At 44.6% G+C, this 25,844-nt stretch overlaps 1 pseudogene; it reads right to left on the reverse strand.

Moving 5' to 3' along the window:
* Nucleotides 1-25,844, reverse strand: part of LOC118858018 — a 128,188-nt pseudogene that overhangs the window by 95,515 nt on the left and 6,829 nt on the right.

Here is a 25,844-nt window from a genome sequence, read left to right on the forward strand (position 1 = left end):
TTGGCTCAAGACATACACAGACTATATTTCCCAGTCCTTGATGCTGGAACTTGTCCTGTATAAACATAATGTTAATCTTTATATTAAAAGTTAAGTTACTAAGACATCTGTTGTATCATCTGTTATATTTGTCAACATCGTTCATTTTGTATAGTATAATTAAAATAATTTGGATTCCAAAAACCTTGACTTCACAAAAATTGAAATGACTTGAAAACCATGAAAAAGTGTTTAAAATTTTCATGTAGTAAAACTTATTGTTTAAAACTGTAAGTGGTGTGAGTTTGATGTTTTTAAGGGGGTGAGGATCAATATATAAAGTATGGAAAATACTGGGTGAGGCCATGAAGTCTGCCTTGAGCTTCAACTTGTGACAGTCTCATCTGCCTAGCATCTAAAATGTCACGAAACAAGATCTTTGTTGATTGGAAGAGATTCTCTGGGGCTAACAGTGGGACCTTGGACCAGCCAATGGCACATGTGACAGTCAAGAGCTCCCAAAGGAGGGAAGAAATAGTGCTCTTTGGAAAGGAGGGGAAGAGGAAAGGGTAGCTTCAGTCAAGAGTTAAACTAGTCTTTCCCACCCTGCGAGCTGCCTGCTTTTGTTCAGCTCTCTTGGCCACTCATTGGCTTTTCGTGTTGGAAAGTCTCTGCTTCCAGAGTGACAGCTACAGGTGCCCTGGCTGGCACTAGTATATCTCCCCTGGGAAGAAGTGAAGAGGGGAAAGAGGGAAAGAAATGGGAGGAGGACTGCCAGGATGGTTATAAGCTCTGTAGTGGAAGGGTAACCATGATAAACCATGCCTACATTTGCCTGCACCTTGACAGTTCACAAAGCTCTCTCACACACATTCATTCACATCTGCTGGTGGTAATGGTGATAACAGTGGCATCAGAAGCAGCGGAAGTTTCCTCTTATTTATACTTCTGGTCTTCATGTACACTATTTTATTCAGTCCTCTCAAGAACCTTGGGACATTTCCCAATTATATTTTAATATGGTTCTACCTCTAGTCTAGATCATTAAACTCAGAGACTCAGATCATCAAAAGGAGGGAGAAAAAGCCTAAGATTTCTGGCTTTTGTCATTCTTTACTTTCTTTTCTTTTTATTGACTTTTTGGTGGGGTAGTAGTTTGGTTTTTTTCTTCTTTTTATTTTCCCTTTATTACTGCCTGGGACAGGATAATTGTCCACTGAAGTCCTAAAAACATTTAAATGGTAGAAGTACTTTGAGATGATCCTTGGGATGAATATACTATCAATGAAGATGAAATTAAAGCAATTATTAGGAGCTATTTTCCCCAATTATAGGTCAATGAAACTGACAATCTAAGTGAAATGGAAAAATATTTACAAAAATATAAATTGTCTCAATTGAGAGGAAATAAAAAACTTAAATAATTCTGTTGGGGGTGGGGAGGTGGAAAGGAAATTAAACCAGCTGTAAATAAGCTCTCTAAGAAAAAAAATTACCAGAACAAAAAAGTTTTACAAGCAACTTGTACCAAACCATTTGAAAAAATAGGTAAAGAGGGAGTCCTACTAAATTCCTTATATGATAAAAATGTGGTCTTGATACCTAAACCAGGGAAAATAAAAACAGAGAAGGAGAACTATAGACTAATTTCTTTAATGAATATCAATACAAAAATTTTAAACAAAATGTTGGCAAAGAAATTACAGCAATATATCACAAAGTATATATACTATGACTAGGTGCAAATTGTATCAGGAATATTGGGATGGTTCAACATTAAGAAAATCATTAGCATAATTGTCCATATCAACAACAAAAACAAAAAAAGCATTTTATTGTCTCCATAGATGCAGAAAAAGTTTTTGACAAAATATAACACGTATTCCTATTTAAAAAAAACAAACACAAAAAGCATAGGAATAAATGGAGCCTTTCTCAAAATGATAAGTAGTATCTATCTAAAACTAGGAGCAAGCATTTTCTGTAATGGGAACAAACTAGAAACTTTCCCAGTAAGATCAGGGGTGAAGCAAGGATGTCCATTATCACCACAATTATTTAATACTGTACTAGAAATGCTAGCTGTAATAACGAGACAAGAAAAAGAAATTGAATAAATCAAAATAGAAAATGAGAAAATAAAATTATCCTTATCTGCAGCATATTTATGTCTTTGTCAATCTGTGCTTACATATCTTCTTGCTTTCAATCACTTAATGGAAGGAAATAAATAGCTGTCCTATATCTGCTCTACACTGTACATTCATTACCTTTCTACGTGCTGTTGAGAGAACCTAAATATGAAACTAAAATAAGGTTTAAGTCAAATGCTAAACTCAGCCCATGGGGTGCATCTATCCTGAACACACTAGTGCAGCAGAACCAGATTAAAATGAAATTGGGAAAGATTTAACAAAATAAATACTCTAAACAATAATAGGGAAGTTAGGAAGAGGGGAGAGTTTGGAAAGCAAGATAATGAGTTCATTTGGGGACATTTTTACTTGAAAATGTCTATGAGAACATCCAATTTGAGATGTCCCATAGGCAGCTGAGATGTGAGACTGTTGGTCAGCAGAGAGGTTGGGCTGGATAAGTAGATCTGATAATCACCAGAATATTGATGATAATTGAATTCACTGGAGATGAGATCACCAAGTGAAATAGTATGGAAGGAGAAGAGAAGGAAGCCCAGGACAGAATCCTGTAGGCCAGCTAGTAAGGAAGAAGTTATCAGATATGACCTAGATGAGGACCTAGTAAAGGAAAATGAGAAGGAACAGTCAGATATGTAGGAAGAGAAGTAAGGAGAAGTGGTGTCATGCTAACTAGAGAGAAAAGAGTATCAAGGAGAAGATGGTAATGAACTGTGTCAAAGTTTAAAAAGAGTTCAAAAGGAATGAAGTTGGAGAAAAGGCCATTAGATTGTCAATGAAGAGAATTTTACTAACATGGAAGAAAACAGTTTCATTTGAAAAATAATGTGGGAAGCCAGATCGTAGTGAGTTAAGAAGAGAGTGAGAGGAAAAGAAGTGGACGTACAAATGTAGACAGCCTCAAGGAGCTTAGCTACAAAAATGAGGAGAGATTGGGGTTGATAGACAGTGGAACTTAATGGATGAAGTGAGCATTATTTAAGAAGAGAGGAGCCGTGGACATTTTTGTAGGCAATAAGGGAGCAGCCAGTAGACAAAGAGGGATTGCAGATAAATGAAAGAGTGGGGGTGGTAGAGAAAGCAATGTGCTGAAGAAGACAAGAGGGAATGAGATCACTTGTACATGTAGAGGAGTTTGCGTTGACAAGGGGAATGGCCACCTCATTATGGGAGACTGGTGTGAAGGCAGAGATAGTGGCAGATAGCATTTGCAAAACTTCAACTGAGGAGGAGATGAGAAGAGGAAACTCTTAGTGAATGGCCTCTATTATTTTCAATGAAATATGAAGCAAGGTGCTCATCCGAGAGAGCGGGGGGAGGAGGAACTATGGAAAGTTTGAAGGGGGATGAAAGAAAATCCCACTGTGGACAGTGGGATTGTGAGTCAATTAGGAAAGTGCAAAAGGATTGCCTAGCAGCAGTGAGGGTCCAGTTAAGATTACTTAACATGAATTTGTAGTGGATCCAGTCAGTATGGTTTCATGACTTTCTCCAGCTTTATTCAGCAGTGTGTGAGTGGGAAATAAGGCAGCAAATGCTGAGACTCAGCCAGGACTGAAGCTTGGCAGAGGATATTGTTGATAGAATGAAGGAGCAAGGGAATCAAGAGATAGTGTAGAATTAAACTGCTTCACTTTGAGGTCAAGATTTGGAAGTCAGGAAAGTGCAGTCTGTGATAATCCAAACATGAACTATTATTATGAGTCACATGACCCTCTCTGGTAAACTGGTTTGGACATTAGATGAGCTCTGAGACAGGACAGTGCTGACACATAGGAATAACTGGTTAATTTTAGGACCTGATGAAATATATGGACTCAAGGAGATATTGATATAAGGCCCTAAGGGGTTCACAGACCAACTGATTGCCCTCAGATGATGATTAGTTTAAGAGCACACACACACACACACACACACACACACACACAAGCACCCTCCCTCTGACAACATAACAGTAATAAAACAACATGTAGCAGAACACTTTAGAGGATTGGTACTGTTAAACCTGAAAATTTGGTTGAAGGAAACAACAGAGCTAGGTGATAGAAAAATCCATGTTGTTTATTATTTTCCCTTAAAGCATAGCGGAGCTAGCTTACTTGTACGTACAAGGAGTCACAGTATGAACTCTGGCTGCCTGAACAAAGCAATGAGAAAACTTATATACGTTATTTTAGCAGAGCTAGCAAGCCTGTATGACCTCATTTTTATGACCCCCATGTATATTTAACCATGATACAAGAAGAGGATTTTCCTTAATGGAATAGATTGTAAATACAACAAATTAGATAGTTGTCAAAGTGTCAATTGGATTTACAACCCCAGGATCTCTGTGTTTAATTGGCCATTAACATTCCACAACATAGTATATGCCCATAAAATATTAGGATAAGGAAAAGTCACATAATTCAAGATAGTGTCTGGGGTCAAGGTTTTCACCCTTAATGGCCATGGACAGAGCAAGAAATGCTCCATCTGGATTTGTTGATACAAGAGAACAAAGAGACTGTTAGGATCAGGCTTTTCTCCTGGTTAAGTAGTTCAGGCCCTGAGTCTTATTGAAATTACAAAAATGATATAAAATAGTATAATATTTTCCACAGTACAAAGGCTAGCCTAATATGCCATCCAACTGTTGCCGTCACACATCTAGGAATACTATGTAACCTGTCCTCTAGCTGAAACTCTGTAACAAATCAGTTGTCACATATAAACATGCATTGGCTAGAAGTAGAGAACATATGAGGAAAACAAATCAAGTTAAAAAAAAAAGATCTGAGTACTTCTTTCGTACATGAACTTCACCCCACCCCAGCCTCCTTTCTCTTTCTTGGAGCCACTTCCTCAACCAACAAACATTTATTAATCACCTTCTAGACAATAGGCACTGGGCTAAGGGCTAGAGATACAAATACAGCCGTTAGAACAATCCCTACTGACAAGGAGCTTACATTCTAACAGGACAAAAATGCATATATGGATAACCAGAACAAATACGAAGAGGATAAATAGAAATAAATACAAAGTAACTATCAAAGATGTATACAGAAAATTTGAGGAGGACACAAGCAGTTGAGGGTATCAGAAAAGGTTTCACATAGAGAAGTCGTACTTGAATTTCATCTTGAACGAACACAGGATTTTTATCAGGCCAAGGTAAGGAGGAAGTACATTCTAGATATGGGGTATGGCCAGTAGGAAGACAGAAAGAGAGAACATGAAGTATTGTGTGTGAGGAACAGAGAGAAGGCCAGTTTGGCCATATTGCAGAGTGCTAGAGCTCAATAAGGCTGGAAAAAATTGGTTGGGAGCAAAATTGGGAAGGGCTTTCACAGCTAAACTGAGGAATTTCTACATCATTACAGAGGCAATAGGAAACTCTCGAAGTTGAATGAATTCAGGAGTGACAGACATGGCCAGATCTGTACTTGAGGAAAGTCACCTTGACAACAATGTGGAGCTTGGCTGATACTAGGGAGAGAACTGAGTCAGAGGGACCAAGGAGGAGGCCATTGAAACAATCTAGATAAGAAGTTTCTTTAAAAAGCTTTAACTAACACTGTCTATAGAGAAAACAGGTCAGTTTTAAGAGCTATTGTGAAGATAGAAACAAGATTTGGCAAGTGGTTGGTCATGTGGGGAGAATGATATGAGGAGTCAAGGATAATACGGAGGAATTAAATCAGGGAAAATAGGACAGTGGTGCCCTCAACTAAAATAGGAAAGTTGGAAGGGAGGGGGGAGTTTTGTTTTGGACATATTTGTTGAGTTTGAGAGGTCTCTGGGATATCCAGTCTAATACACAATTGGTGATTTGGGACTGAAGCTCATAGAAGAAAAGAGTCTGGAAATGGATGGTGTGTGGGTATGTTTCATATTTGTATGTATATGTGAATATAAGTATATTAATATACGGACATATTTGAGGGTCAGCTGAAATGAGAAAGGAAATGAATATGTGAGCACCCATTTCTTTTTCAGTCCCACACAGAATACTTCACACAGCTCTGCCTCACTTAAAGCCAATTCACAAGCAAAACAAGACAAGTGATGCCATTGGTCCTCTTTGAGAACAAAGCACAAGCAACAAACAGGGAAGGCTCTCTCAAGCTGAAGAAAAACAAACGGAGAGTAGATCAGCAAAGTCACCTTTGACCTCAAAGACCTTCATTGTTCTGACGAACCTGCCTCACCACCACTCCCAGAACCCTGGCCCCACCCCCAACAACTCACATTTCTATCCTCTCTGCATTTGCTTCCTTCCTACCAAACGCCCACCCCCCTCTCCCCACCCCCCACCAGGGTCTCACTTTTACTGTGAAAGAGACATCTGAATTGTGGGCACTAACATTGCCTGGAGAGACAGGAGAGAGAAAACCCAGTCTGGAATCAGTTGCTCAGGAGTATGGGAAGGGATGAAGCTACAGGAACATAGCCTCCTCTTCTGGCTCCTAATTTCTCATGTTTCTGGTTTCCTTCAAGATTCAGTTCAGGTATAACTTCTTACATCAATCTTTTCCTTATTCCCCTAACACCTGCTAGTGCGCCCTTCTATGATCATCTTGTACATAATTCTGTATTTATCTATACAGATGAACACCGCCCCCCCAAATGCAAGCACATTGAAGGGAGGGACAATTTTCAATGATGTCTGAAGGATTATAGCCCTTCTCCTTTATCCCCATGTCACTTACATGGTTTCAGTTTTCTGCTTTTTTCACTTGGAATCAGTCAGCAAGCAAGTATGTATTAAGTATTTATTCTATGTCAGTCCCTGGGGACACAAAAGCAAACTGTCCCTACTCTCCAAAACACATGTGTTCTATCACAGAGACAACATATACATCAATAAACATATAGCAAACAATCCAGTGACAAGTATACTGAGGCTCCAGAGATTCATTGGTCTGTCTTGTAGCCAGGTCAAGCTCTCAGAACTGTGACCCCACCCCTCCCCTAGGAAAGATCAGGATCCAGCAGGAAGAGATATAGGAAAACTGTATACCCTTCACCTGAAGACTAAGAACTCTAGGTTTCCCATTCTGACCTGTAACTCCTGCTGGGTGGGCACCCAGTTCTTTCCTTTGACTTGGTCTGAGGCTGAAGTAGTTACTGAAGCACTCCTTTAGCCCGCTGAGAGGCACTAACACCACACACACACACAGGGAGGAAGGGAGAGACAAAGACACAGAGACAGAGGCAGAGAGATGAAGAGAAATGTTGTTCATGTACAAGTTTACTCTTTTCTAGCCCTAGAACTTCCCTTATTCTCAGTCTCTTATATTGAGATTGGGGGCTTTGTGGGATAGGAACAAAGAAAAGACTGGTTAGAGGGACCCAGAATCCCCACCATGCTTTAGACTTACTGTTCAGACTTCTGTACCTGTGTAATGGTAATTTAAATTTGAAGATCTTCCCCACCCATTAATAGGCCCATGTGACCTGCTTACATCCCAGGAAGCCTAAGTCACATGTGGTGGGAGGAGCTTGTTGAGAGGAAAAAGAAAGCGTGCCACAGGTAAAGATCAGAGAGCAGTTAGAACTGAGGGAGAGAGCAGGTGTAGGCGTGCTAGCTGTGCTGGGAGTGTGTTTGTGGGAAAGACTCAGCAGGATGGTTTGGGAATGGAGTGGTTCTCTGCTGTGATATCATGTATCGAATTCTTTGCTGCTGTGATAGATCGGGCTTATTGGTTTGGGGATCTGGTTCTCTGGTGTCTGAATGAATGGTTTCCTTCTTCTGCCTTCTATGTGGAGAGTCTTACATTTTGTGATACAGAACCACACAATTATCGTCTATATTGTCATTGCCTTGCTGATACAACTTGCAAAGTTCTTCTTCCAGATCACCATTCCACCAATAAAGTCAGTGAGGAGGAGATAGAGGAGATGAAGGAGGAGGAGGAGGAGAAAGACAACAGCAGTGGCTCCAACAATACAATAACCCCTCTGCAAAGGGACCGTGACTCTGCAGCAGCAGCAGCAGTAAAATCCAGATTCCCGGTAACCAGATGTCCCAAAAGTCTCAGTGCAGTTTAAAGCTTCAGTAACGGCTTTTTAAAATAGTTTGAAATTTCACTGACACTTTGGGATATCTGGTATTATTTCATTTTATTTTCACAGTTGTGTCATTATCCCCATTATACAGATGAGGAAAGAGACTCTAAAAAGTAACTTGTCCGGGGTCTAAGTCTATTCGATGTCTATTCAAATTCAGACTTTCCCAACTCCAAGTCCAGCCCTCTATTCACTCTCATGGAAAGAGGAAGTGATCCACTCCAGTGGAAGATGAGGCCTGATCCTCCCACAAACAGCCCATAGCTCCAGATCTTTCTGCTGAGGAAAAGAAAATGGTTCCCCTCCCCACCTCCCAGAGACACTTCATTGTCTTTACCCCATTTCGGGGTGAGGGGCTCAGTCAGTCCCTGGTCCTGATCTAGGCAGGCATATTTCCCTTTGGGGCCTGAGGTCATCCCAAGTGGAAGGTCCTATCTCCGCAGACCTGATCTCAAATTGCTCCACATCCTGGAGTTGTTCCCCACCCCCACCCCCATCACCCATCCTTCAGCCCAGTCAGAGAGATGTCTGCAAGGTAGAAGCTCTAGGCCCATTACAGCAGAGTCACCTCTCAGACAGAAGTAGTGAGATGAGACACTTCTGAAGAAGGGAGGACCATGGGATAAAGAGCAAAAGGATTTCCACAGTCTCCTAATGCCTGTAGTCTCTGAAGCTAAGCCCCCACCAAGGACACAAGGACCAGGGGAGGACACACAACCTAAGTACATACGGACACGAGGTCAGTGCCCTGAAATTCTGGAAGTCCTGAGCCGAGCTGCAGCTGCCAATAAGGCAGAAAAAGGGTAGGGCGGAGAGGGAGCGGAGAAAGCGAAGCTAAGCCCGACCCCTGGCCACTGCACACACTGGCAGCTGAGGTCTCGGGCTCCCGGAGACGGGGCGGGGCAGGCTGGAGAAGAAGTGAGGAGCACGGCTGCACCTCACCCTTAGCTGCGTCTTCCAGTTCCCCAGGTATTTGCGCAACCACAGCGCGCACTCCTCCAGAAAGGCTTTCCAACTCTCCTCGGTGTTCTCATCCTCACCCCACTTTCGTTTGATGTTCGAAGCCGCGGGGGCCGCCATCCAGGTGTAAGTGTCCATGACCAGGGCGATATACTCATGACCGCTGTAGATGTCCTGACTCCACGGCGGAAGCTCCAGTCCAAGGAAGCCTCTCACCCATACCTCTCCTGGATGGTGAAAGCCCCTGCCCCGCCCGCATCAGAATCTGTGCAACCAGACCCAACCCCTTCTCCGAACTTTGCACAATGGACTTGCTCCACTCTCTCCTCTATTGGTCTGGACATCCGGCCTCTAAACTCCGGCCTCTAGACCCCAGCCTGGGTCCCTCCTCTAGCTCCTGGGCAGGTCTTAGAGGTGACCCTGGAAAGATCCTGCCGCTCTCCGCCCTTCCTTCCTCAGTCAGTGAGCAGGCTCAGGCTGGGTGTGGGTCAATGGGATAGCTGACTCCCCCATTTCACTCACCGCCTCCGCTCTGGTTGTTGGAGCTCCGCAGAGTCTGCAGGTCCACTCGGTCAATCGGCAAGTTCTCTCTGCGTCTTCGTGTCTCCCTCTCCAGCCACTGTGCCCTGGACTCCATGCTCAGACTCACACTATGCCTGTCAAAGTTCACCAACAGCAGATACTCTAGGGAGCCAATCTCCCGTAAACAGAATCACCGCCGGGGTTGGAGCTGTATGAGAATACCTCAGGGACTGAGATCCTGAGACATCAGCCTCGACTCAGGGCGGAAAATTACTTCGGGCAATGACTGCGCACCCCCAACCTCGGTCACATTTTTGACAGTTTTTTTTTTCCCCAATAAGGGAGGGGAGAAAGGAGGACGAGAAAATCAACATTTGCTCTGATAAAGCAAACACATAAACTGCCAAAATCAAAAATAAAAGCCACCCCAGAACCTGGGAAGATTGTATGAATGAATACAAAGTCAGTGAGCAGAATCCGACAAGCAATTTATACACTAATTGCAACGATTTGAAAGTCTTAAGAATTCTGGTCAATTCAAGCACCAGTCACAATTCCCAAAGACCGACAACCACGGTGGTTTTCCACTTTGGGATAGAGAGATGCCCCACTAAAGATGCTGAATGAGGTGTACCAGTTTAGTCAGAGCAAATGGGTGGATCCAATGTAATTTACTTATTCATTACAAAGGAGGGGTTGGGTTTGGGGGATGTAGCAATTTGGGATCTGGCAATGAGAGTGACATTAAAAAAAAAAGATCCTCAAGGGAGCATATAAAATGTATAGGAGAGAACAGGAAGAAGTTCAGAAACACTGAGAAAACAGGTGTTTGGGAACAATGGTGTTAAATTTTATAAAAGTTAATCACATTAAAACAATCAAAATGCAGTCTATAGGGAAATGATCATATTTCAAGTTTATAATCACACACACACACACACACACACACAGCCAGTGCTCTGATCAAATGCGATGACAGAAAATTCGTCCTAGATAAACCTTGACAGGATATAAATGCCTTTAAGGCAGGAGCTGCCCATGCATGTCTTTCTATCCCCAGTAACTAGAACAGTGACTGGCATATAGTAAGTAGGTTATTAATAAATACTTGTTAATGAATTGACTGGTTAGTAATTTTCTCTCATGCACACATATTCATATATGCATGCATGTATGTTTATGTGTGGATATACATGCATACATATCTACATACACATACACCATCATACACATATGAAAAGGGCAGCTAGGTGGTGCCTGACCTGAAGTCAGGAAGTCAGGAAGACTCATCTTTCTGAGTTCAAATCTGGCCTCAGACACTTACTAGCTAAGTGACTTCACTTAACTCTATTTGTCTCTTTGCCGAAAAAAAACAAAAAACCACAATGTTGTCACTAAGAATTGGACATGACTGAAACAACTGATGTATAAGAAAATTGCCTAAGAGTACCTAATGTGGGCTTCTTATTTCCCTCATCATTCTGGTACAGGGAAATAAATCTAATTCTTAACATTGTTATAGACTAAAAGGAAAGTGAGCCCCAATTGCATCTCACATGGATGCCTCTGAAAATGGAATTCATCTGCTGGTTTACTATTCCCCCAATTTTGGATCAGGCTAGTTTGGTTGATTGCAGGCGTGCTATTGAGGTTCAGTGGCTGCAAGCACAGGTGCTGAAAGCACATGACTGTGTTACACAGGGATGCCTCCTCTCCCCTCTCATCCCTTTGTCAAAAGATTTCAGACGTATTTACAGATTCCAAGGGGGATCATTGCTATAAAAAGGGTATTTAGAAGAGCGAAAGCTGCAGAATGAGATATCAATATTTAAAGAATTAAATGGAGATACAGAAGGAAGATGCTTCAACCAGGATTGCTGTTAGGATTTGGTGTAATGGGCTTGAGAGGTACCATGGGGAGTGGAAGACCTGAGGTCAAGTCCTAACTCTGGCTTTCATTGGGCTTATGGCTCTGAGCCCCTCACTGAACTTCTCTATACCTCAGTTTCTTCATGAGTAAAATGAGGAGAATAACATTTATGTTATCGGTGGTACTAGGGCTAATAAGAAGCCAAATCTCTTGCTTCGAACCTGTGAGCTACAGGGAGACTGTTAGGAAAGCAAAAAGGCAAAGCAAAGGCACATATAGGGCAAGATAATATTTGGGATTGGAAGGCCTTTGTTCAACAGACCCTGACCCCAGCACATATATATGTGACTCTAGAAGGATATTGACCCAGCAATGGTTCACAATGAACAGCTTCAACATCTTTACATTGTCTTATATGTGTTGAGTGAGTAATGGCAAAGGGCCAGGGAACCCTTGATATGAACCAACCGTAAATGTAGGGGAAATCCGAATCACAGAATTTGAGAGAGGTTTGGGCCCCCAGAGGTCAGCTAGTCTAACCAGTGAGGTCAAACTGAAAAAGAAATGTGGCGTTGTAGTTATTTAATCATTTTCAGTCATATCCAACACTTTTTTTTATCCCATTTGGGGTACTCTTGCTAAAGATACTGGAGTGGTTTGTCATTTCCTTCTCCAATTCATTTTACAAATGAGGAAAATGGGGTTAAATGACTTGCCCAGGGTCACACAGCTTGTAAGTGTCTGAGGCCAGATCTGAACTCAAGAAGATGAATCTTCCTGACTCCAGGCCCTGCATTCTATCCACTGTACCACCTAGCTGCCCCCAAATAGAAAGGGGAGCCACTAATCTGTGCATAAGGATCCCTGCAGGCCACATACTAACTTAGATTTAAAATGAAATGTTACCTGCTTTATTGTATTTTCACTTCTTTGTTAAATATTTCCCAAACTATACTTTAATCTGGTTCCAAAGCAGTCCAGAACATTGCAGCAGTCAGCAAGCTGTATATTTGACACCTCTGATCAAACCTATAGCTGCATGGAATCCACCTTGTAACAAACCCCATAAGATATGGTCACTCAGTTGCTCCAAAAAGGAGTGTGGGGTCCAGAACTGGGGAAAAGCCACAACATATAGGAATAAGCGGAAAGCCATGAAGATTTAAACTCTGTAAAAGGTAGAAGCCTGGACATTGCGACCTGTTAAAAAAATCATAACTTAGATACTGAATCAGAATTTAGACACTGAGTTATAAATTAAGATACTATGACCTATGAAAGCCATAACAAGAATGTCAGGACCCACATTTGACAGGTACATGATTAGCACAGAAACTTATGTTGGGGCATAACATTAGCTTAACTCTCAAGCTCATTACTAAGCAGAAAACCAAAACTATCCACCAATCAGTAGTGATGTACTCTTTAGCACCTCCTCCCTTTGTCTGTTTTCTATAATTGCTGCAGGGATTTGGGGGGTTCCCTTGTGGGGGTCCACTGAACTGTCTGGAAGCTGCCCTGGATTGCCCTTGTATGTATGTAATTACAATGACTGATTAAACTGCTACCATTAATCAATCTGGAGATCCTTGGCCTCTTCCTTGGGTAGCAAAAAGAACACCCCATGGTTATGGGAGAGGTAGAGGGTTCCCCAGGCAGGGAAATCCTGGATCTTACAAGTAGCCTCCTGAAACAGGCCCTTCCTGCTTATGGACACTTGCAATTGTTAAGAAGGGGGATCCAGAAAGCTAGACTCTGGGGGTCACAGGGTTTACGGATCAAGTCAGAAAAGCAATTCCAGTTCTTTGAAACATATTTCATATTTCAGTGAACTAAATATTCATCAGAGGTACAAAGGAAAGTTTTTTGTCCTACTACTTGTAAGCCACAGAGGGACAGGAAGTCTTGTGAGAAAAGAGAAGACAAGCCCTTCATCTACAACCCTCCACAACTGATGACTTAAGCAAGAGGAAGCCTCTGGACTCAATGAGGAATATAGTTCCACTAAGTTCTTTCCCCACTTCAGCCTCAGCGTCCCAAAATCATGTCTGGCCATGGTATAAAATGGCTTCCCTCCCAGGAGAGAACATCCAACTACTTATTATCATGAAATCTCTGGGCTGCTTGAAAGATGAAAGGAGGCTCACAGGGAGGCCTCTAACCTTCTGTTGTAAAAACTATGTCCCAGACCCTCAAAGTGTGATATGAACAACCAATGCCCCAACATGACCCCAGAATCGGACCTGACATTCTGTTCTCCTAAAGGAGGTTATAGGTAGAGAGGGACAAACTGGCTCTAAACATGGATAGGGCGCTTCAGTGAGGCAGAGAAGGGGGAGAAGAAACCAGATATTCCTTCCTTCATTGATTCTAAATTCAGACCCTTCTGTTCTTCAGAGGGGAAGAAAAGTCCCAATCCTGAGGCAGTCTAAAAAGGGGACAAGGCAGTCATTCAATGCAGTGGCCATCCATAACTAACAGAGATGGAGCCCCAGGCCCTGTACTGAGCTCTGAGCAGAGACCGCAGGAGCCCTTAGGGAGGCTCCTTCAACCAAAAAAGGCAAGGGCACATAACAAGGGTGGAGGAAAATGACAACAAAATAGAGAATTGAAAGTCCTTGAAAGTGGGCACTGAGGGTAGGCCTATGGCTAGTGACCTATCATTCTCTTTGTGCATAGTTTCAGTTACAGGAGTATGTGTCCTGGGTCTTATCTGAAGCCCTGGAACAAATCAGAATATGCCACGCCAACAAGGACACTGGAGTAGTTCAAATCAAATCGCTGCGTACAAGACACTGTTCCTCTCCCGAGCTCCTTCCCCTTTTCGCCCCCACCCCAGCCTGAAATCACAGACTCAGCAGAGCAAACATAAGAATTCTTAGAAGCCTTCAAGCTTTAATTTATTTTCCCTGTCACACGGCCAGAAGACTCGGGGGATGGGGGGCGAGGGGAAGCAGAAAGCAGGATTCCCCGTCCAAATGTAAAATTCAACTGAGATGGAGGAAGAAAGTTGAAGTTTCAAGAAAAAGAACTAATTACACATGTTTTTGCAGTAGGAAAAGTATCAGAGTTCAGTGCAACATCAAATCGAAGGAGGGTTCATTTCCAAAGCCTTCTGGCCTTTTGTAACAACAATGCGGCTAGAAGCTGCTGTGGCTGTGTAAGACCAACAACAACCAGCACACAGAAGGGCTGCTAACACAGATTCTTTTGATCTGCTTTTCTAAGGAAAGCAACTTGAAAGGTTAACAATCTTACTTTAATCGAACGTACAAATATCATTCACTTAGCGTTGTGCCGAAAAAAAGCAAGCGAGACCTGGATATAAATTTAGATGTGGATATATTGAAGCGGCAACTGTTCGGAGTAATTACTCAAACCAAACAGCCTTAAGTAAAGGAAGAGAAAGAGTATTTAAAGGGAAAGAACACAACTAGATTTCCATGGAGATGGGGACACAAACAGTGGGACAAGCTGAGGCAGGATTATTTCCGTGGAGAAGGGAACATAAGCAGTGGGGTCCGTGGAGATGGGAGTACAAACAACAGTGGGGTGAGCTGGGGCAAGATGGAGAAACTGGAGGTGGGGGCAAGGCATAACATTCCCCACTTCTTTTTTTAAGTGTGTCAGTTCTTTAACACCTTCTCAGGGTATCTGTCACAAGAATCAGGGGGACTGGGATCTGCAAATCGGTAATGAAGATCCCTAATCAATAGTAATTTAACAGAGTTTATGCAGGACTTGACAAATTGCAGAAAACGATTAATGAGGCAGGGGCCCACCATCAGAGCTATAATGAAGAGGAGGAGGGAGCCAGCCAGGGTTGTCACCAGGGTAGTGAGCCAAAGGGATCTATGGAACAGGGACTGGTACCAGTTCTCAGAGTTTTCCAGTTCCTTTTGTCTATTGGCAATATTTTGGCGTACCAACCTCAGACTTTCCTGCACCACCCCAGAGCTGTTAGCGTGGAAACAACAAGCCTCACCCAGGGCCACATAGGCCACCCTGCTTGAGAAAAAGAAGGTCAAGGCCTCTGCGGTTCTGTAGGGCCACCTCCACCAACGAGTTCACTTGTTTTTCTAGGACTGAGATGGACTGCTCTATATGGGAGAGGTCAGTGTTTACCTGTGCACTTAAAGCCTTATAGTTGAGATCCCCTTTGACTAGGGCTGCCGTCCCAGTGGCAGCAGAGCCCACAAGCCCCAGGCCCACTAAGATGGGGATGAGGCATGGTATTGCTCACCTTTGAGGGTAACTTGGTTGCTCTTCGGGGGAAAAATAGCACCAGCCTTTCTCACTCAGGAGGAGGGAAACCCGGGGAATTATGGCCACCAAGATGCACAGGGGGCCCTTCGGGCATTGTTGGTGTCTGAAGAACACAGTAGCAGAGACACACTGGGTAATGCCGTTGTGACATGCCCACAAGGCTTCTGGAGGGGCCGGGAAGTAGTCTGAGCTGGAGGCCTGAATCTCCTGAGTTTGTTTGCAAATGGAGCCATACTGAGAACTGGATAAAGTGGTGTTAGATGATGTAAGGCAAAGGCCTGTTCCCTGTATATCCCCAAGGGTGAGCCGTGGTTGGTTCCACTCACAGTTCTCCGTGTTGGAGGTAGGGGTGATGGAAGCATTTAGTGCCACCACTACATAGTAAGGGGCTTAACACAGATCCAACAATTTTTGCCCAGTATGTGGTTAAGTGTCTTATGAACAGTCGATAAAAGGGCAAGCAAGGAAACCTGATAGGTGTGCGGTTCCTGAGTAATAGGTGCTGGGGCTGGGATGGCTAGGTTCCCTAATGGGGCAGGGATGGCCAGGTCCCCTATTGAGCCAATGGGATGGAGACCTGGTAAAGACTTCTTGGTCACAGTCAGGGTCACCCAAGGGATAATAATGAGTCCCAGTACCCGAGAGACTGGGCCTCTCCAGGCGGGGTCGAAAGGATTTAGGACAATAAGATCGAGTTTGGGGTGCCAGGGGTCGGACTTGATTGTATGGATACGGAGTAACGGGTTCAAGGGTTGGTTGGAGTCCCTAATGCTGCCTGGTAGGACACACAGGAAGTCACTAAGGTCAGTTGAGGGGAGGTTGTAGGCTGTGACACAAGGGCAGGCACATGTGGTTGGGCATCCTGAAGTAAAACAGCAGGTAGCCTGCATCTGCTGGTGGGCCCTCAAAAAGAGTATTGAGGGGGAGATGTATGTCTTCATGACTTTGGAAAGTCCAGGACTGTTTGTTCCCTGTAGTGATTAACCAAGCTGAGCTTAGCTTGGGGGCATGGGGATTGCCAGGGACCACGGAAGGTGTTAATAGGAAGATTAAGAAGGAGATCAGAACAGTCTTAGCTTTAGGGGGTCGTCGAGGGGCTCTGCGTTCCAGTGTGCGGATGTAGCTGCTTTCACACTGCTGTGGTGGAGCCAGACAGGAATGGAGTTAACCTTGAATGCAGATGGGGTGGTCAGGATGACAGTGTAAGGGTCCTTCCACTTAGGCTCGAGACCAAAGGCTGTATGTTTTCAGACTAGGACAAAGTTCCCAGGCTGGAAGCGGTGGAGGTGGTCAGAAGTTGGAGCAGGCGGGGCTTCCCGGACAGATTTATGAAGCCAAGACTGGGTACATTGCAGACCCTGTAGGAACTTAATGAGGGAAGCATTAATAGGAGGGGGCTGCCCAAAAAGAATTTCAGAGAGGGTCAAACCTAATTTATTAGGAGTGCATCGACTGCAGAGCAAGGTCAGAGGGAGTAGAGTGACCCAGTTTTCCTGGGTTTCCAGGAGAAGTTTAGATAGAAACTCCTTAAGGGTGCAGTTTGCTCATTCAACCTGACCAGAGCTCTGGGGCCGTGGGCACACCTTAAGATACTTTGGCAACAAAGCTGGGGCCGTTATCTGAGCCAATGCTAGGGGGAAAGCCGAAATTCATTCAAGAGTTTCTTTACAACCATCAGGGCTGTCTCTTTCTTCAGCAAAGCCAAAAGACATTTAAAACCTGCTGCTGGTAGTTTGACTTCAGCTAAATCCATTTCCCATTGCTCCCCTGGTTGCACCCCCGGCAGCCCCACCCCCAGTGGAGCTGTCTCTGTCTGTTTTGCGTTCACTTGGGCGCAGGACCACATCTGGTGACTGCGCTGGTAAGGATGTTGTCTAAGTGGGGGATGTAATATCTGTCCCTGAGTAGCTTCCCCCCCCCCAGGGGTGTAATCTGATGGAGTCTTCCCACCCAATCCCTCCCCAAGACCTCAGGAACAAAAGTTTGGCCATCTCCCAAAACCTCACCACCCGGACTCCTTCCTCCCCTTTTTTCTTTTGACCATGAAGGAATCATCCGAGGGTGAATAGGAGGGAGGAGGAGTGGCATGGGGGAGGGGGTCTGAAACAAGAAGAAGGGGGGCAGCTTCTGAGAGGGGTGCTGCTCCGGCAGCCGCATCGGCTGCGCGGTTGCCAATTGCTTCAGGCGAGTCGCCGAGTTGATGGCCCAGGCAGTGGACAAGAGAAACTTGAGAGGGCAGCCAAATAGAGTCTAGGGGAGCAAGGATCTCCCCCCTGCCTCCGACTGTCCTACCAGAAGATGTGAGGGGGCCCTGTTCTTTGTAAATAGACAGAAAAATCGTCGGAGTCAGGAAGGAGAGTGGCAGGGTTAAGGGCAGAAGAATTAGAAAGGGTAGGGCAGGGGCTGATCTGCCACAAAAAGATGAAAGGGCTTAGTGATGTCAGGGAGAGCAAAGGCAGGGGCAGAAACGAGGGCCCTTTTTAGGGGGTCAAGGGAGTTTTGTTCCGCCGGGGTCCAGACTAGGGGGCCAGACCCAGCAGTAGAAGAGTAAAGGGGTTTGGCAAGGTCAGCAAACCCAAGGATCCAGAGACTGCAGTTCACGGACCTGCCTCTTGGTAGTAGGAACAAGAATGTTTAGGATGGCCTAGATACAAGCTTGAGAGAGAGAGAGAGAGAGAGAGATTTCCAGCCTCTAGGCAGCGCCCAAGGTAGGAAACAGAGGTGCAACAGATCTTCGAGGTAGTCCAGGGAATTTAAAAGAAACAGGAGAGTGAGTGGCTTGAAAGCAACCATCCTCAGTGGATGTAGCTAACAAAAGATCATAAACATACTGAATGAGGGAGCAAGAAGGGTTAGATTCCCAGAAAGGCAAGAGATTCAGGTGGAGGGCTTCATAAAAAAGGGTGGGGGAAGTTTTGAAACCCTGAGGCAACCTTGTTCGGGTCAGCTGGCCAGAGAAGCCTGATGAAGGGTTGACTCAGGTAAAAGCAAAAAGGCGCTGGCTTGCAGGAGCCAAAGGAATGAAGAAGAAAACGTCCTTAAGGTCCAAGACAGTGTCCACAGTGTGGGTGGGTAGCAAGAGGCTGAGGAGGGTGTAAGGATCTTTCACTGGACGAAAGTCAGAAGTACCAGGCTTTTTAACAGGAAGCAGAGGGGTGTTCCGGGGGACCGGCATGGGACAAGGATGCCAGCCTCCTTGAGGCAGGAAATGTGGAGAGCTACTGAGGAAAGAGAACGAATCTCTCTGGAGGATAGAAAAGGAGTTTTGAGTCCTGGGGGAGGGCCACTGGAGGAGAGAAAAGCAAAGAGCTATGCCCCTGTGGACTTCAGAAGATATAGGATACTGACAAATAGAAACTGGAGAGGCTGTGGCTAGGAGCCAGGAGAGTTAGATCCGGCCCAAACCCCAGGGACTAGGGAAAAAAGGTGGTACAGGTCGGGGCTGGCAGAAGCTGACTCTGTCAGCTCATGAAGGAGAAACTCAGCACAAGAAGGGCAGGTGGGGGGGGGGGGCGCAACAGGAGGGGAGGTCGGGGCTAGGTCCAGGGAGGCTGACTCACCATGGTCTTTGGGTATCACAACTTGACAATAATAGCGGTTTCTGACAAATACCTTTTCTTTTTTTTTAAAGCTTTTACCTGGACCTGACAATCAAATTTTAATTTTTAAAAGAATATCCTAAAAGCCAATTACTAAAAATTAGTCTTACTGACTTTAAAAGCCAGGTTCAGAGGTCAGCTAGCTTCTGACTCCACTGTTCTCTTTCTTTCAGTAAAACTTCCACTCCCAGGCTTTTCCCAACTTATTGTACAAATAAGGATCCCAGTACTGCTGCTACAAAACCTGGAGGTTTATAACTTCTTAAATTAAACTTCTTTAAAAGACATGGTCATATGAAATGACTTAACAGTTTCCTAATCCATTTATTATTTTAACAGTACAATTGTTAGTCTAACAACACTTACAGAAATTGTTTATTTAACAACACAGATGAACCAAACAGTTGTTACCTAGCAACATGAACTTAATTTTAAAAATATAACAATACCATATTAAACCTTTAAAATCATAATTAATTAATTACCAATTTGGCTAGATGTATTTTCACCTTCATCTTATCATCATTGACATAAACTTCACATCTGAGAAAACTCACATATGAAGCAATTCTATTTAACTTGAACGTTTGTTTTTGCCAATCAATATACTAAATAATTTTACAATTAAGAATACTATTACAATTTGGAATCACCTGTTATAACCTGGTCTGTTTAAAGTGACATACTGGACCAATATTCATGTTAAATTTAATAGAACCTACTCACAAATCTAGTCCAAAGGGTGGGTGAACATAATCCTTTTCCATCTCTCTATAACTTCATCTATTGGGTTTTTAACTCAGGCTATCAAACCTTTTACTCTAAGCTGCTTGCTCAAGACTTTAATTTACTAATCTTCCCTGTTTAATTTACTAACCTTCCCTTTTATCACAGTCTCTCTTTTCCTTTTCCCATAAACTTTAGTGACAAGCAGTAAAATGAACTCTAATTTATCTTAAGCATTAAATTAGGAATGACACATTTTCACTTTTCACTTCTTTGCTGGTTGGGTCCCATTACACGAAAACTTTTTCTCCTTTATGTAGGCAGAAAAAGGGTTAAAATACCTCTCTAGCTGTTCCCCTTTTGATCTCTAGGGAGGAGTTAACTCTTCCTTATCTTGAAACTTTTTTTAGTGCAGACAAGTTCAAAGGAACTTCTCCCATATACCTTTAAGTTTTTCTCCTGAGTTTTTACCTTTAAGTCTTTCTGCTCAGATAACTCTGCCTTTTTCTGAGCGGAGTTTATGCCAGAGCCCTGAGAACTCGGTATTAACGCTTCTCAGGCTTTCTTTTCTCACATACCCTGTTTTCTCCCATCTTCAACATAAATCAATCTCCCCCCGCAACTTGACTTTAACTTATGGGCATTTCTCCTTATGCTGTTAAACTTTAACCAGACTATGGACACATGGCCTGCTCTGCTCCCTCCTCAGGAATACCAGTGGGAGGTGCAAGGGGGGAGTTTACTGCCTGCTGCTGCTGCAGCAGCTGACAGGCTACTCTCGCTCATTGGACACACACGTACAGGCACAGACAGACAGACAAAAACACACAAAACACAAAACAAAAAGACACCCCGGGACAGATACCAGAAACCAGAACAGGCAGAGGCTGGACCGTCTCCAGAATGTGGGAGATTGGTACTTTTTCAGAAGGTGGGCCTGTCAGACTAATTAGTCTGTCTCCCAGACTTACTGACCGCTAAAGCCACATGCGGCCCCGAATCTCCACCAAAACCAGAAGGGAATTCCCACCAGAAACCAGAAACCTGACTCAACTTACCCTCTGGGGCTCTGGAACGTCTCAGAGATGGATTCCCCTAGAGGTTTATTTTCTTTTTATTTTTTTCGATCCACAGAGGTCTGAATAGAGGGCAGGTGGGCATCGGAGGATGGGTTAGTTCCCCTCCTTCCAGAGCTCCAGGGGCTCTGAAACATTTGGCCTAAATGCCAATTATTAATGTCTCAGAGGCCAGCTCCCCTAGAACTCGGGACGAGGAGATGCCCACTACCTGAGGACAAGACCCTACCTGGCCCAGGTCTCAGGGGGTGCCACAGGCCACCCCCAGATCTCGCTGGGGCCTCCAGAAATGTTGTGCAGAAAAAAGCAAGGGAGACCTGGATATAAATTTAGATGTGGATTTATTGAAGCACGAGACTGTTCAGAGTAATTACTCAAATTGAACAGCCCTGAGTAAAGGAAGAGAAAGAGTATTTAAAGAGAAAGAACACAATTAGATTTCCATGGAGATGGGGACACAAACAGTGGGACAAGCTGAGGCAGGATTATTTCCGTAGAGAACGGAACACAAACAGTGGTCGGGAGTACAAACAGTGGGGTTTGTAGAGATGGGAGTAAAAATAGTGGGGTGAGCTGGGGCAAGATGGAGAAACTGGAGGGGGGGCAAGGCATAACATTAGTTCAGGAGGAAAAGCCAGCACCCTGAACTCAAGAGGAAATACAAACAGAATTTGCAAATAGAAAATATCAACAGATCAAATAACAATATTCAACGGACAGGCTTTGTCTGATCAAGACATCACACACATAGTTACCAAAAAGAGGAGCACCAATGGCTCTGGGTTAGCAGGGGATAGTTACAACAGCTTGCCCAAAGTCTCAACACTCCTTCCATGAGTGAGCCCCAAAAGCAAAATGCCAACTGCTGAGTTTATATAGCACCCTGTTCAGGGTCAAAGGGTGTCACAACATTCAACTCAAACCCACAAGACCTAAAAGCTTCTGGCATCACAAACATGCAACTCAAACCCATGTAAACTAGGCTTCCCTTAAGCTAAGTTAGTCATCAAAGACTCCTGATTTAATCAAAGAAACAAAGGCCAGATTCATCAAGGGCACTTCAGTGAATAAGTGCTCCAAAAGGGAAAACAGTTAAAAAAAAAGTCCCACATTAATTACTGATACACCCTTACTGCTGGTTGTCTCCTTGCAAAGTGAGACAGGCAGGGGCAGAGCCAAGATGGCAGAGTAAAGGCAGGAACTTGCCTGAGCTCTCCCCCAAACCCCTCCAAAGACCTTAAATAATGCCCTAAAACAAAGCCTGGAGTTGCAGAATCCAAAAAGGATGGGGGGGGGGGGAAGAATTTTCCAGGCCAAGACAAATTTAAACGTTTGGCAGAAAAGGTACACAGATCAGGCCCCAGCAAATGAGGAGCAGGCTTTGGGAGTGAATTAATCAGCAGCTGCAGCACCTGCTTCCATTGCTCTCAGCCTACAGATGGTAAGGGGTTCAAACAACTGGTCAGAAGATTACAAGGGTCTCTTTGCTGACACTGGGGGCCAGGACTCTGTTGCTTTGCCCATCCTTAGATCCAGGTCTCAGTCTTTCCTGAGTGGGCAAGGAGAAGCACTAGCACATCAGAGTGGCTTCAGTGGAGCAGGGACCCTCATCACAGTTCAGGGCAGGGAAAGAGTTCTTGTGGTCACTCACAAACCAGAGTACAGGCCAGGAGAGTAGTAAACACACCTCACCTTAGATCATAGCACCTTGGAAAAAACTGAAAACATGCAGTTCCCTAGAAGTATCTCTGCAAACAGCTGCACAAAACCTCTGAAGCTTGGGACAGTGTGCCCTCCACCCTGGAAACAGAGCCTCACTTTAGCAAAGAATTAAAAGTCAAGAAACAGGCTGAGAAAATGATCAAACCACAGAAAAAATTCTGACCATAGAAAATTACTATGGTGACAACAAGGAAGATCAAAACACACACTCAAGAGAAGACAGCAAAGTCAAAATTCCTACATCCAAAGCATCAATTAAAAATAATTGAAATACAATATAATTTTTAAAAGACTTAAGGTCTATCACTAATTTAGAAAGGCATTACAAAGACTAAAGTAATATTGCCTTGTAAAATCCCAAATATGAATTGTTCTCAAGCCATGGAAGAGCTCAAAAAAGATTTTAAAAATCTAATAAGAGAAGTAGAGGAAAAATTGGGAAGAGAAGTGAGAGTAATGCAAGAAATCATGTAAAGGGAGTCAACAGCTTGGTAAAGGAGGCACCAAAAAAAAAACCACTGAAGAAAATGATACCTTGGAAAACAGAACTGGCCAGATGATAAAAGAGGTCCAAAAAATCAATGAGGAGAAGATTACCTTGAAAAGCAGAATTGGCCAAATGGCAGATATACAAAAATTCACTGAATAAAGTGAGACAGGCAGAAAGAAAGAAAGCAGGGGTGGGAGGCCTTAGATAACAGGGTGAGGGCACAAATGATGCTTCCCTTGGGCTTGGCCAGTAGAGTACAGTGGTGACCACAGGGGCCAATGCTAGGGAGGGAAGTCAGAGGTCAACTAGGAAAAAAACAGAACTTTGAGACTTGAATATCCTCCTTCTTTCTCAGTTCCACACAGGGGAATTCTCTCAAGATGAAAAAAGAAAGACAGATTAAGGGGGACCACCAAAGTCACCTCTAGTCTCAAGCTTCTTATCATTCTGAAGCCACCCATCCAATCCTCACCCCAAACCACCCACATACTCACCCTCTTTGCTTGGCCCCCTTTACACCAGCCCCTCTCCAGTTCCAGGGTCCCCAGAGTTCTCACTTTTGGCTGTGAAAGAGACATTTGGCCCCTGTGCACTGTCACTCTCTGAGGACAAAGAAGAGAAACAACCTGGTCAAGGACATATTTTACAGAACTGGGGCATGGGATGAAAGGGGGACACTGAGGAAAGGCTACTGGGATAAAGGGGACACTGAGGAAAGGCTACTGTGCTCTCCTCTCAGCACATTTCTCATGTCCCAAAGATATCATGGACTGGCCCCTTCTTTCTACCCTCCAGGTCAACCCTTCACTTACCTGCAGCCTGAACATAGTTCCCTCCTCTTCCACCTGGAAAAGAAAAAAATCCAGCAAAGAATCCAGGAGAGGAGACCATACAAAGGCCCCAGAAGTTCACTGATTTGTCTTAGAAACACAAGAAATTACTATGACTACCCCAACCTCTACTCCAGTCTTTCTGGACTCCAGACATATACTGGAAAGAAGAGAGAAAAGAAGCCCCACAAATGGGCACCTCCCAACCTCAGGTCCTGCATCAATGGGTTTCCAAGTCTGGTCTACAACCCCCACCTGGGAGACACCCAGTTCCTTTGGCAGAAGTCCCCATGTTCATTTCTGATCTGAGTCTGAAGGAGTTTCCCGACTCAGCAGACTGTTAAACCATGGCAAAGTATCATCCAGAAAATATGTTCATCTATTATTAGGGTCTATGTAATATTCTATTAGATGGAAGACAGAGGACTTGGGACAGAAGGCCAAGCTGCCAGTTCAGGGGAAGCCAGAATCTCCACTGTGCCTGCTGCCTAATGTGACCACATTCCAGTCTTGCCTACCTGAATTCCTGTTCCTGATCCTCCAGATCACAACTCCAGCAATGACAGCAGTGAGGAGGAGGAGGAGGAAAACAGCAATGCCCCCCACAATGAGCCTGATGGATGAAGACTGTGGCTCTAAAATGGAAAAGGGAAATGAAAGGCCCTCATCCCTCTCTGGCCTGAGATTCACTAACCCCTTCCCCAACTCCCCCCAGTAACTCCACATCCCTCTACTCTTCTGGGGAGGTGTGGGATAGCCCTTTCCCCAGACCCTCCTCACTGTTCTTACCCCATTTCAGGGTGAGGGGCTCAGACAGTCCCCCATGCTGAACTCTGCAGGTATATTTCCCTTCCTGGCCCGAGATGATCCCCACAGCTGCCCACTTCTGGAAGGTTCCATCTCCTGCAGGTCTGGTCTCAATGAACTCCGTGTCCTGGAGCTGTTTTTCCCCATCCCTCATCCAAGTCAGAGAGATCTCCGAAGGGTAAAAGTCCTGGGCCCGGCACCTCAGGGTCACCTCCCCATGGGGAGTACTGTGACGGGTCACTCGGACGGAAGGCGGGTCTGGGGGAAATGGTCAGAGGCTTTTCCAGGATCTCTCTTTCCCCCTCCCCTCCCTTCTCTAGGGGCAACAGGGAACAACCCACAATCCGAGCCCTGACTTCGTGGGGTCCCTGAAGTTAGGAACCCGGGGCTAAGGCTGCAGGGGAGGTGAAGGGCCGTCCAGGGGCCTTGAGTGCCATGCACATTCTGTGGGGCGGAGTGGTACCTGCTCTCTTCAAAGCCTCCTTCCCGATCTCCAGGTAATTGTGCAACCACTGCACGCACGTCTCCTCCAGATAGTCTTTCTTTCTCTCCACGAAGCTCTGCTCCGCCTCCCACTTGTGCTTGGTGTTCACAGCCTCGGGCACCGACGCAGTCCATGTGTAGGTCTCTGTGTCCAGGGTAAGGTGGTCGTACCCGTCATAGGCGTCCGGGGAAACTTCGCAACCGTACCTGCGCTGGAGGGTGTGGACCCCTGCCCTGCCCCCAGTCCCGGGGTCAGCCTAGCCAGACTTTCCCCACTAGGCGCTGATTCCGTGACCCCCCCCCC

Source organism: Trichosurus vulpecula, chromosome 7 (assembly GCF_011100635.1).
Source record: "Trichosurus vulpecula isolate mTriVul1 chromosome 7, mTriVul1.pri, whole genome shotgun sequence".
NCBI classification, from domain to species: Eukaryota; Metazoa; Chordata; class Mammalia; order Diprotodontia; family Phalangeridae; genus Trichosurus; species Trichosurus vulpecula.